Here is a 13,910-nt window from a genome sequence, read left to right on the forward strand (position 1 = left end):
TTTTTAAATGCAGTGTAAACCTTTAGAGGTTTTTCTTTATGTGGATCTGTCTTTATCATCTTGGGAGTGCGGAGTCTGAACCCCAAGAGGGCTGGGATGGCTTGAATGTATGGAAGCTGCTCCCGTGACTCTCAGGGGCCCTACAGGGCAGGTTGTGGCTGCAGGTTTCCCTCTTTCTCTGGGAACCTTGGGGGATGGGATCATCCTGCTCACTGACACCATTCTGTTACGATAAATCTTTCTGCCAAATCTACCTGAGCCCTACCACCATGTGTGCGCTTTATGCCAGCTGCCCACCCGAGTTAAGGCCCAAATTAATGCATAGAAACTTGTCTTTTCCTTTCTTGGATCTTTCCTGCAAGGTGTACACCCTCTCATAATCGTTATTCTCCTATGGTTGCCTTTCCCAGTATGTGTACATCACAAGCAAACATTTCTCTGCTGTTTATGTTTGAGTCCCACACAGCCAATGAAGACATGCCTGACAGCAATCCCTGGACTCCCCAGAAAGAAAATGGGCCACACTTCCTTGACTGCACTGGATCCAACTTGCTCCATTTCAATGACACTCCTGCCAGAGTTTCGGGTACTGACTTCAATCAAGTTGAGGATTTCAAGCGAGATCTTCAATCAAGCAAATCCCATCTAACATGGATTGGATACAATTCATTCAAGACTTTTACTATACAAAAATTTTCTTCCTACAGACCCCACAAGGATGTCATTGTCCCATTTCAGCAGGAAGTAACTTGGAGAATGCTACTCCCCCTTCCCCCCATTGCTGTTACTTAGGATAGTGTATATACCTAGTTAGGGATAGCTTCCTACTGCTTATGGTTGGGATTGGAAGGAGGTGTTCAGGCTTGCACACCTCTTTCAGATGACATTAGGGTTTAGTTAAAATAGATAATTAGGATGTGACATAAGCAGTTGTTGTGTCTTCTTATATTTCACCTTTGTAATTGTTAATTTTGGATATTTTACACTGTTAAGTTTTAATCTTCTTTTAGACTAAAAGGGGAATTGTAGGGGAAGTTGCCCACTTAGGGGCTTAGGGGTATGCCTGACCACGCCTAAGGGCATGGTCATGGTGATGTAGAGTGAGAGTTTCAGGTGGCTGGGTTTCACTTTTGGTTTCACTTTTCAGCTTGCTGTACAGACTGCTGCCGTGCCGGCTGGCTAGGTCACTCTGTAAGTAAGGCTTTTCCCTATTAAATACCCTTATATTTCTACTTGGCTCCATATTGGTAATTTCCCACTTTATAGGTGTGTGTGTGTGTGTGTGTGTGTGTGTGTGTGTGTGTGTGTGTACAGAGAGAGAGAGAGAGAGAGAGAGAGAGAGGAGAGGGGGCAGTTTACTTATATTGATTCCAGAGACATTTGTATATCCATCTGTTATAAAATGATAATTTTATGTATTATTTTTAAACATGGAAATAAATGCATTATTCATTCATTCCCCCACTCTACCATCCTTAGAGGTAAAACTTTCTGTAACATGACACTCCATGCAACATTTGTGGTTTTTTTTTTTTTTTTTTTTTTTTTTTTTTTTTTTTTACAGGACTTTTTAAGGTTCTAAAGTCCAAAGTGTTGGCACAGTCTACTTGCCATTGAACACCTATAAACATTATGCGTACCTATTTTCTGTCTGTAGCACATATCTCCTATCATATTCCATAGTGTATTCACTTGCTAAAATTGTTTATTTGTATTGGCTTCACTTATTGGCTTTGTCTTCAAAAATAATCAAAGATGAATGTAATAAAGATTGTATATAACATGCCTGTAATGTGTGTGAGATTGTTTTTATGTTTTATAATTCCAATGAGCATTAAGAATTCTGACACATGATCTGAAGAAATGGCTTTGTGATTAAGAGCACATTACAGTTGCAGAGAATCAGAGTTTGAGTCCATTAACCCAGATTGGGCTGCTCACAACTGCCTGTAACTCCTGCCTCACAGGAATCTATACTTCTGATCTCTACAGGCAGTGCCACTCATGGGCATAGACCCACATAGATTTCATAATTAAAAATACAATAAATCTTAAAAAGTAAAAGCTGCTGTGAAGATATGCAAAACTGGAGACAGGAAGATGATATAATGGGCCCTGACAATAGCTGCCATTCATTACTAAAATGTCCTCTTACATATTGTTCAGTAGGAAAGATAGCAACTTGTGATTCCTAGAACTCATTAACAACAATATTCAGTAAAATGCACTACAACTATATTTTCCTCACTAGGCAGTGGTTCAAGAAAACTTGGTATTTCAAAGGAGAGTGAAAAGGAGCAATTTCATCATATTCACTGAAGAAACAGCTCTTTGACAGTTTGGCTCTGAGTCTTTACTTCCACCAGGGAGTTTGGTCTCACTTCCTGATTTGGATACATTTTCCAATTTGCTGCCTATGTATAAATTGGTATGATATTTACTTGACACACTAATTGATTCTGTTTGTGTCCATACATTCAGCAATAGCCTTTATGTTATTTGCTTCTCCTTTGGGCAATATTCAGTTTTATACCAATTGTTGTTTTAGTCTAATATCAATGAACTTCATAAATTTTATATTATTTCCCCTTATAATTTAATCATTTAATGCTAAGAACTTAGTTAGCATTAAAGTAACCGGATGGGTGAGGAGGCAGTAAGGATCTGGGTGAATTGCAGGAGTGAAAACGATGATCAGAGTATATTGAATGAAAAGGGTCTATAAAAAATAAATGAAAAAATAATTCTTATAAACTATATTAGAGAGATAAAAGAAACAAATGAATTAAACCAACAGTATCTTCCACAAATTTTCTGCATGAAACCAACCTTTCTTTTATCTTTGTTTCATCTTCTTCCCACAAAACTTTTAAGAATTATAATCTACACTTCTTTTTAGCTTTCTCCTGTCTGTCTTCTGCGACTCTGTGAAAGAGTTTTTGAAGTCTATTAATGACTTCAGAAATCCACCGATCTTGTGCCCTAACTGCTTCTGATCTTATCTTAAGTATTTTTCCCATTTGCTATCTCCTTCATGCTATAGTCAGTTTTTCACATTATAACATTGGCTCTGGATTCCTCTATTTTCTTCCCCACCTTTCTGGAAAAAAATAAAAGATCTATTTCAATAGATGCCTTGTATTCATTTACTATCTTAAAAATGGAGTGGAAGCTTTGTAAGCATTTGTCTTCATCATGTTGGCAATCTCATGGGCTCAGCAATTTCTGTTCTATAAACAAAATCCAAGTAATGATCACAAATATTCTATGGGCTGAGTATACCATTCTGCATCCAGTCTCTTGTTCAATGCCACTTTGACTTGCTATGAACATGCTACCTGTATTCTCCGCTTCCAGGCTGGTTTTCTTTGTGTCTTATAGTAATTCACTTAGCTGTGAGGATGAGAAGGCTCTCCCAGCCCTCTTCACACTAACCTCGCCCAGGCTTCCCAGTTGTAGTCTTGTTAATACTCTTCTTCTACACATTTCCACCATCCAATCTGTGATTATTCACAGCCCACTCCTCAGCTGATTTGACAACTCTCTTTCTTGTTTGTGTCTAGGTACACCTTTTCTCTATTACAGAATTGTGTTATTTTATAGAATTTTAGTTTCAGGGATTTTAGTTATTAGATTCTTTCCTATGGTATATTCACAGTATACTTCTGCTTGTGTTGATTTTATGGTTAAGAAATGCAGCCTTTTTTATTGTGAAGGGAATAAGAACAATTTTATCTGTTCATTATGTCCTTCAGTTATTAGTCCCAAATATTTTTCAGAAACTCTTCTGTCTGTTATTTTCTTTTCTCTGAAGTATTCCAAGTGGCTTTTGTTCCCTGAATCTCACCTCTTAGCCCACCTGTTGTGCTACTCAAAATCAAAATTAAATGTTAAATGTTACATCAGTCAAGAAATTTTCTAAAAGTTGCCACATAAAATGAGTCTCCTTATCCCTTAAAACATTATTTAAGCTGGGTGTAAACTGTGTGTGTGTGTGTGTGTGTGTGTGTGTGTGTGTGTGTGTGATCTTCTCACACTTCAACATAACATTCTACTTCATGCAATCCTTGATGTGTATCAGAATATTTCTTACAAATAGAAGGTATTTAAGTTTTATAAGGAAAAAGAATATTTGCCTGAATACAGGCACTGAACGTATAAAATATCTGATGATATAATAAGCCTTAAATGTTGTATTACAATAATATATGACTTATCTAACCAATAATATAACTTTAACTTTGAAATGGAATTGCTAATGGGCTGAGTAATTTATCCAGTCAGACCATTCACTGTAAGTCCTCCACACTTCCAGTACGTAAAGACACCAAGTCAAATGATGAGACTCATACCTGAACCTTTCATTTGTATTCTAGGATCCTCCTGGGATGTTCATCAGCTGTACAGCAAGGTGGTCCATCCTACTATAAGCGTCACTGATGCCAGATGCTGTAGATGGAATGAGTTCCCAAAAGTGAATGAAATAGATGCATAACTATGGATAGCATCACCTTTTCTTTCAATGCCAGCTTTGAATTAGTAAAGAGACTACAGACTGTAGACTGTAGATGTGTACTTTTCAGGGGAGCTTTTCTGAGACACATTCTTGCTGAGGAGTCACTTTTGTGGCTTTTGTTCCAACAAACATTCAATAAGAAGCAAGAGCAAAAGGCCACATCTGTGATTTTCTGATGGTGACAATGGTACAGTTTGTGTGTAGGCAGATCAACATCTGCTCTGAAAATGCTAAAGATTCACCTCACAAAGGCCAAGCCTTCGATTTCCCTCTACAAAGTGATAATTCATATTGAGAGTGAGTGTTAAGACACAGTGATTCTTAACCATGAAAGGCACCACAGCCACTCAACAGGCTTGTTAAAACCCTTCATGAAAAAAAGCAAGACAGGAAACACGATAAGGTCATTGGTAGGACACAAGAACTTGCTTTACTAGTAAGCGCACAGTGGCATCCACGGTATGGGTCTGGCCATCGCAGTTGTAGTTCATTCCTTGAGTCCCTGTGTCTACTGGGGCCACCTAGAGAGGTTCAGGATTACTACCCCTGTTGTATGTTGTCCAGAAACATCCTTTAAAAATGGTTGTGGGGAGTTTTCAGCCAGGTGACTCAGAGTTGAAGGGTTAATCTATTGAACTTGTTTTGACTCATTGATTATTTCTGCTAGAGAAGAGAATATGAGTCTTCAGCATTGTCAGATGTGCAGGTAACAACTAAGAGAACAAGGCAGGATATTGAAGTGATCCACCTCAATACTGCCCTTCTACTTATCTTACATATAAGCTATATAACCTTATATTATAGTAACTTTCTGTAACAACTATTAACAGTAAAAGCACACCACAGTCACCATTTTAGTAGAAGCTCATAGAAACAAATTCCCTTAGGGCAGTGATTCTCTTTCCTAGAGGATTTCCAAACAATGTAGCTTTAGGTTTTGAGATCACTGGGAACATATCTTGAAAGTGGACTATGGGACATCTTTCCTTTCTGGTTTATAAGGAGGTAACGGTTTTTTGCCACCATGTACTCCTAGCATGCTATGTTGCAATGCCACAAGCCCTAATCAGTAAAGACAGCTATTAGTATACTCAGACTTTAAAAGCTAATAGCCAAAACATACATTTCTCTTTAGAAATGAATTACCTGATATGTGTGTAACAGTAGTTGAAAACAAACTGGCACAATAGAATAGTGGTAGTTTCATTCAAACTAAAAACAGTGTGAATGGCATGAATAATGTGTATACATCTAATGACTATTCACAAATTAGTCATGCATATTCATACACACATTTGATAAATCCATAGATAGATGAATACATAGATGATAGATAATTTCTGGAGAAATGTATTTTTAATACTGAGAATAATGCATTATGTCAGTGAAGATTGAGGACTCTATAACTGTGACCTCCATGTTGCAAACCTAAATTCAGTGCCCAGTCTACTGTGATATCAGCTATTTAGCACCTTGATAATACTAATGTGAATGCAGTCAGTTAACATGTAAAAAAGGTTCAAAACTCTTTCAGGCAAATAGAAATTAGTATAAAAGTGTTTCTAAATGAGAAAGTGTGCATATATACATATTTTTACAAGATGCAATCACATACCTTCATTATATTCTTTGAAATTTCAATTTAATTAAAACATATTCTTATTTTTCTTTTTAAAGAGAGCTGAACACAGCCATAAGACTGTATCCCTGCATACAGGTGCTTCACTGAGCACACAGAAATGGATTAAAATTTCCATTAATCTGGTAGGTTTTTATTTTCTTAGTTCAGAATATGCATCTGTTGGAGTCAAATTGTCAGGAAGAAGGAAAAGCAAAATAAACTCATGATTTTTCTGAGCCTCTGCTCGTCATGAAGAGTAATCCTGAAATAATCCCTGCTTCTACCCCAAAGGAAAGGGAAAGTTTAGAGAGCTGCTTTCATTATTTTTTTCACATCCATCTTTCTATCCTTTTTTCAAGTCGCAGTCAGACCCCTACACTGAAATCCCAAAATACATCAAGAAAGGGAGGGCTGATGTGGGGAATAAGTAGAGACTCTAAATCCTCACATGTCTCCTCACTTCAAAATCCCTTTCGAGACCTCCTTACCTCTCAGTCTTCTTTAGTCCCTTGAAGAATTTGCCTTCACAGTCTGAAGAATGATATTGATGGAATAGAAAAAGTCTTAGGGTAGAATTGAAGTCCAGTCTATATAGCCAAAAATACTATATCAGAAGCAAAACCACTTCATTTCTAGCTACAAGCCATTTTAATATATGTATTTTAGGCTAGCAGATTAGTGCAAATAGTCATGGATTTTGCTTTATGTTTGATTTCCAACTTTGTTTTAAATTTTACCGCAGCCAACTTTGGGGTCAGGAGGTTGGAATTTAATTAATGTAATCATTTTATTTATGGAGTTGAAATGGCTTGTCAGATTAGATTTGTTTTTTTTTTTTATTTTCTAAGTTTTCTTTTTTGAGTCCCATTTCTGTGACTCCTAGATCTAAATTAGTTCTTTAATTTAACATTCAGTTCCTGGCGTAGAACTAGGGCTTTCACTACATTTTGTAAGCCCTAGTGGTGATTAGAATAATAAGTGCTCACAGCCCCACCCATAACCTCTGCCATTTGAATGCTAGTTCCTGTGTTTGTGGTCCTGTTTGGAGAGGCTTAGGAGATGCAGCCTTTCTGAAGGAAGTATGTCACTGGGGATGGGTTTGGAGAGCTTCAAGACTTGAGCAGTTTTGAGTTCATTCTCTGCTTCCTGCTTGTGGTTTGAAATGTGACCCTCAAGCTGTTCCTGTCTCTAGTCCTTAGACCTTTCTGCCAGGCTACATGACAGTGATAGTGATGAATTCTTAATTCTCTGGAACTGTATGTTTCAAATAAACTGTTCTGTCTATAAATTATATTCATCGCGATGTTTTATAGCAGGAATAGACACTAGACAGCCTTTGACCAAAGAGCTACAGGCTTCAGGATTCAAGATTTCTCCACAAGGTTTACCAGTGTGTTTCAATGCCTTTGCCTTCCATTCAGTTTTGCTTTAGGCATGGCTGAGGCTTTGATTTACTGGTCTACATGGATCTCAGTTTTCTCTTAGGAAGAAAAGGTAAGGTTTGAACTCTGTTACATATTATTGAAGCTGAATAAAGCAATCTAGAGATCACAGGTAAGAGAATTTGCCTAGAATTTTTCTTCCTTTTGATCAGGGCTAACCTCTAGCAAAGTCAAGCCCATTGGATGGAGGTACACAGGAAGTGTAATGGCTGAGGTGCTGGGATGTGAGCCTATCAGGAGTATGTTCAAGAGAATGAGCCTGGATCTTTGCCTTTTTTTCTTCTATTTATTTTGGTTAAATTTTGACCTCCAACTTCTGGGTGATTTTGTTATTTTAATATTCAGCACTTTGTGATTTTGTTAGAAGATGGCCTTTGAACTACATGGATTATTAACCTGGCATTTACCTTTTTAGGAGCAATAGCTGAAATGCTCTACTTCCTTGGGTATGTGGGCCCTAAAATAATGATCGGAACATCCAAATATGAAACCTTGTAGTGCTGCTTTGTATATTTATTTTTATTTTTCAGAATCTTATTGTGACTTATTCTGTAGAGGTCTTGAAGATCTAGGTGAAGCACATTCTTTCAGATCTCACCTTGACATGGCTTAGTGCTTTCTGTATTATTTATTTCATGTCACTGTAACTGAATAGGACAGAAAGGGTGTAAGGAAACATGTATTTTGGCTCACAGTTTTGGGGAGAATTCAATCAATCCTGCTGGGGAAAGTGACTCTGTGTCTGCTGGTGGAAGACTAATCCTGTTGCAATAGTTAAGAGGCAGAGAGGAAACCAGGTGGATATGACCTTCAAGACCCACAGTACTGATTTCTCTAGGCAGGTTTTCTCACTTTGTGAAGACTCAATAACTGTCAAAATAGCACCATAATTGGTGGTTAAATATTCAAACATTAGATTGTAGGTATAATACATCAGTTTCAAACCAAAGGTACTGGCCAGTTGTATCTTAACTTAATATAAACTATAGTTGTTTCTAAAGAGGAACTCTGAATTGAGAAAGTATCCCCCACTAGATTGGGCTATGAGCTAACCTGTGAGTGATGATTAATATAGAAAGGTCAAGCACACTGTGGGAACTGCCACCCCTGTCTTATAGTTCTTAGTGCTATAAGAAAGCAGGCTGAGTAAGCTAGGAGGGAGCAAGACAGTAAGCCTTCTTTCTCCAAGGTTTTTTGCCCCCAGGTTCCTAGCTTGAGTTAATGCCCTGATTTGCTTGAATGCTAGACTACAAGCTGTAAGATGAAAGAAACCATTTTCTTCCCAAGTTGCTTTTGGTCATGATTTTTTATCACAGCATTAGAAACCCTAAGACAGCATATTACTGCCATGTCCAACTTGCTTCCCTCCTGCTTATCATTCTTCCCTAAATCAAGTCCTTAATAAGGCATTAGGATCTACAGCTTTGTGGCAGTGGATTCTTATTACTCTACTCAATACAGAAAGGGGTAAAAAGACAAGCAACTGGGAAGAGATTGATGATATCTTCATATGCAATTGACTGATAATAATTAGAAGTGTTGTAAAGCATAGTAACACAGTAATTTCTAAATGGTATGTATCAGAGAGAACATGCTTATATTATGCACCCAATAGGCTTCAGTCAGCAGATCCTGAAAAACAAAAATGTAAACTTTAACTACTTTTTATGCCTTAAGAGCTAAGCCTTTGTTGAACTATATTTACTGGATGGAGCTTTAAAGGACATGAATGTCTATGGAACTGACATTGAGAAAGTGTATTACAGAACAGCTGAGAAGAAACTGACAAACCCCAGTCTAGACTTTGAGAAGAAGGGGAGGGAGGGGAGAAAAGGAACAAAGGTTAAAGTGAATTTCACTATATAACTGCCTGACATGAAAAACTAAATTCTTTTTAAAGCATGTTTTGAAAAGTCACACCTGTAGACATCGGCTGGCTACAATGTGAAGTTAGGATGTTTTTTGAAGAAACTTGGAATGATCAAATCACATTAACCAAGCCATTAACCACCTCAGACACCTAGCGTCTTTGATGAGGAGAAGAGTGGAGATCCATAAAGCCAGTGTCATTAAAACTGCAAAACTCAACCTTTAAGATTACTACACCATACAGATCTTCAAAACAACTCAAAGTTTCATGTCCTTTTCCTCGAATGTGCACAACTTCTGTGAAGTCTATCGTTGTCTCTCTGTTCTTTTAGATGCTACCTATAAGTGAGACTCCATATTTAAATGGTATTTGTTTTTCTGTGTTTTGTATGATTTCATTTAACATATTTTTCCAATTTTATCCATGATGCCCCATATGATAGGATTTTGCCTAGCAAGCCCCAGTAATCTATTTGTATCTGACTTCCAAGCTCTGAGATTACAGGCGTGCACCTACATGCCTGACTTTATGGTTAACTCTTTACATACTAAGTTGTCTCCCAATTGCCCAAAAGATTTTAATAATTTTTTCCAATTTATATTGCCACCAGAAGTGAAATCTTCCTGGTTTCCATCTTCTTGAGCCCATTTTCTATCATTTGTCCCTTCTGTAATGTTATTTTTTAATCTTCTTAATGATTTTGATTTTGAACATTGCTCATTTGTCTGTTGGGCATTAGTGTTATCATTTGAGAAATATCTACTCACTCTATTTGCCCATGTCTTTTTTGGATTATTTTCTTTGTATAAAATCATTTTATTTAACATCTTACTATAAGTCTTGCCAGAATAAAAAAGCAAGAGAATGGAACTAACAATCAAATAAGAAAGAAGAAAACACCGACTCCTGACAAAAAAATTTTAAACAGAAAAGTCTGAAAGAATCCACCAAAAGTTCTTAGAACTGATAAAAAGTTCATAAAGGTTGCAGAGAATAACATCAACAGGCAATATTGACAGTATTTATGCACACTAAAGCTTTCTGAGAAATAAATTAAGAAAAAAAATCTCATCAGTGACACAAAATACTTCAGAACAAATTTAATTAAGATGAGATACCTATTTGTCTAAAACTATAGAATATTAATTAAAGAAGTCATAAAAACATATATGTAAGTGCATGGCCTAGAATAATTTATATTGTTAAGAAAGTAGACTGCCAAAAGTAATCTATAAATGCAGTACAGGCCCTATCAAAATTTTAGTCATTTTCTTCTTGAAAATGTTTTCAAAGAGAATTATGAATTTACATGGGAAACCAAAAATTCTGAATAAATAAGGTAGTAATAAGAAAAAGGATCAGAGATTAAGACATGACAATTCTGTGTTCAAGCTGTACTTCATTTACTACAATATAATGATAGTTAAAACAGGAAATTAGCAAAAAACAGTTGCACTATCCAATGGATTATAATAGAGTGCTCCGAAAGAAAAGAAGGTTTCTTTTTTGTATTTTGTTTTAACTTGTAAAATGTTTGTTTCTAAATTAAATAAATTAATTAAAAAATAAAAAATTGTTTACATGCAATGTATTTGATTATTTTTATTTTTTTACCATTCCCCTAACTTCTCCAAAGTCCTCCCTAAATTTTATGATCTCTGTGTGGTGTGTGTGTGTGTGTGTGTGTGCGTGTGTGTCTGTCTGTCTCTTTAAAACGCACATACCCACACACCATGAAAATGAAAACAAACAAAAAAAAAAAACAGTAAGAAGGAGAAGGAGAAGAAAAACCCTTCAATCAAAATAAAACAGTAAAGGAAGAAAAAGTCTACACACAAAAATCTTGTAGTTTGTTTTAAGTCAGTCAGTTCTTCCAAGGCCTTGGGCCTGCCCTGGAGTGTGATTGAAATACCCAGCGACACTCCTTTTGCCATCCCCTTAGTTAAGTGTGACACCCAGTTTCTAATTCCCTTTCTAAGTTCTGGGACCCTGTCTGGATTGAACCCAGGTAGGTTCTGAGATTTCTGCTGTAGTCTCTATGAGTTCATATGCACATCAGTCCTGTTGGGTCTGGGAAATACTACTTAACAAAGTTTCTATTATAAGAACCCATAATCTATTTTATTGGGTTAACAAAAGAAATTAACAAAACCAAAACAGAAATTCTACATTTTCTAAGGAAGATATCCCTGTCTTCCATCTATATTCATTTGATTTTCAACAAAGTTTACATGAAAACATGATGTTAGAAAAATAGTGGATGGAAGGGTAGTTGTGGTCATGATGTAATATATTAGAGAAAAATATTTTTTTTTACAAAATGGAAAAAAGAAAATAAGAAAGAAGACAACAAGTGCCCAGTTTACCTTGCACTATAGATTGAGACTGATTTATTTCAGAGCAAATATTTTTAAAAGCTATGATATGAATATAGCTAATGTCTCAAGAACAAAATGTAGTTTACATACATCCTCATAATGTAAACAAGACGGACATCACTGTGTCTACTCTCTTCCGTGACCAAGCTGGATTTGCTTAGTTCATAGTAAATATTTCCTCTCCTTGAGTAAGTGATTTCCCAGTAGAAAAAAAATTACTGGCTTCCTAAGATTGACCTCTGATAACCTGGCTAAAATCCCAAGAAGAAAGACATTTTGATTATATCATACTGTGTTTTAAATAAATAATGCATTTTTAAGATAATACGAAAAATAGAATAGAAGAAAAAAAAACTCAGAAATTTCTAACCAAATACAAACTGTCTTGAAGCATTTTCTGCCAGGATTTTTGACTTGGGAAGATTTTGGTATGCTTTCCACCCTGTCTCCCTGTATCTTCCCATCTTCCCCCCTTTCTAATGGCTCTGGGAGCAACATGAATTTTCCTCCATATAAATCATCCCCATTAAATGGCTGGATTATGTTGATGAATTCAGCTTGAAGTAGATTTACAAAGTGTCAGAAAGTTAGAATTCTCAATTTATTCTAGCAGGATGCATCATGCTCTAGGAGCAGTTTTATGAGGCAGTAATTGGGCAGTCATTCTACACTCTGATAGCCCCAGGAGATTCAATTCTACTACAAGAAAAGACATTAAGAAAGCATAGTCCTTTTTTTATTATTAAAAGCACACCATGAATAACAGGACATTTATTTTACACTTTTTTTCTTTTAATTCTAACCCTAATACTTGGGACTTTTTTGTCTTTTAAAAAAAATATTGTTCAAGCATCAAGTACTGACTCACTAAAGGGTAGTCAGGAAAATGTCGAGCACTGTTGCTCCAGCTAAGCTCTGCACATCACTGATGACCGCTCTGATGACTTCTTTATTCAGGCCCGGAAGTCAGATTTGCTTCTTTGTAAAGAAACTACAGGACTGACAGCACACAATGAATCATGCCTAACAACATGCTGACAAGCTGGCAAGAGGCAGCCTGCTTGGTGACGAATACAACTGACAACAAGTGTACACATCTGTTTGGTAGGATTTATGAGAGAGGAATACAAACAAGGAGGAGATGGGCTGTGGGTTATATAAGAGAATTTAAAGACCCTTTTCTTTCTATTCAAATAGCCACAACATAAGGAATACATTATTAGTCCTCAAGATCTGTTTATGACAAGCAGAACTAGATTCTAAATGGCCTGTGCCGATTAGCATTTTGATTATCAAACTGCTGTTCCAAATGTCTGATGAACAGATATTAGAATAGTTCTTAAACATACTGATTGAATGCACATTGATGCTGCTATTTTTAACACTTGCTTATGTTCAGGTGTAAATCTGGTTTTGTGTCTTTCCTTAAAGCTTCAAGGAAAAACATAAAATATCTGTAGCTCCACAGTTTTTCTCAGGGAAATAGCACCCAAAACACCATTTTTAATTCAGTGATAGAGGTTAAACAGTTAAATTTGAAAAGGAGGTCAACAGATCCAAATTTCTATAATCAGGCATTCAAAGGGCTAATGATCAGTTTTGTTGTTTCTTACACTATCCTTCACACTTGTCTAGCAGAAAGGATAAGAAGGTTTGCCTTAACTACAACCCAACATGGTCCTTTTAAAGACCATTTTTATTTGAGTTTTATACATTTATAAAACATGTTCACAACAAATATATACCTCTACTATCTTCCATCTAACTCCCCCATAGCCTCCTGCCAAATACTACAATTTTAATGTACTGAATCCACTTGATGTTCCCTCTATCTGCATGGGAGTAGGTCCATCCAATGGGGCATGGGCAGTGTACCCCAGGTACCATTTCTGAATTAACTGACTCTTACTCAGTCCACCAGGAGCTTTGAACTGCCAATTGGCAGATCATCCTTGTTTCTCACTTCCAGGAAAAAGAGTCCCACTTAAAAATTTGTAATCATAGTAATGATACCAAGATAACAACAACAACAAAAATGTAATAAAACCCTTTGTCCAACAATGAGAACCAGCCCTACCCCTAG

General features: G+C 36.4%; 1 long non-coding RNA gene across 1 annotated transcript; it reads left to right on the plus strand.

The window, feature by feature from the left end:
* Window positions 1–1,146: 1,146 nt before the first annotated feature.
* On the plus strand, window positions 1,147–4,500 carry LOC118238535. Its single transcript, XR_004769028.1, has 2 exons — window positions 1,147–1,191; window positions 4,377–4,500. It is a non-coding gene; the product is annotated as an uncharacterized LOC118238535 (long non-coding RNA).
* The last annotated feature ends 9,410 nt before the right edge of the window (window positions 4,501–13,910 follow it).

Source organism: Cricetulus griseus, chromosome 3 (assembly GCF_003668045.3).
Source record: "Cricetulus griseus strain 17A/GY chromosome 3, alternate assembly CriGri-PICRH-1.0, whole genome shotgun sequence".
Classification (NCBI taxonomy): Eukaryota; Metazoa; Chordata; class Mammalia; order Rodentia; family Cricetidae; genus Cricetulus; species Cricetulus griseus.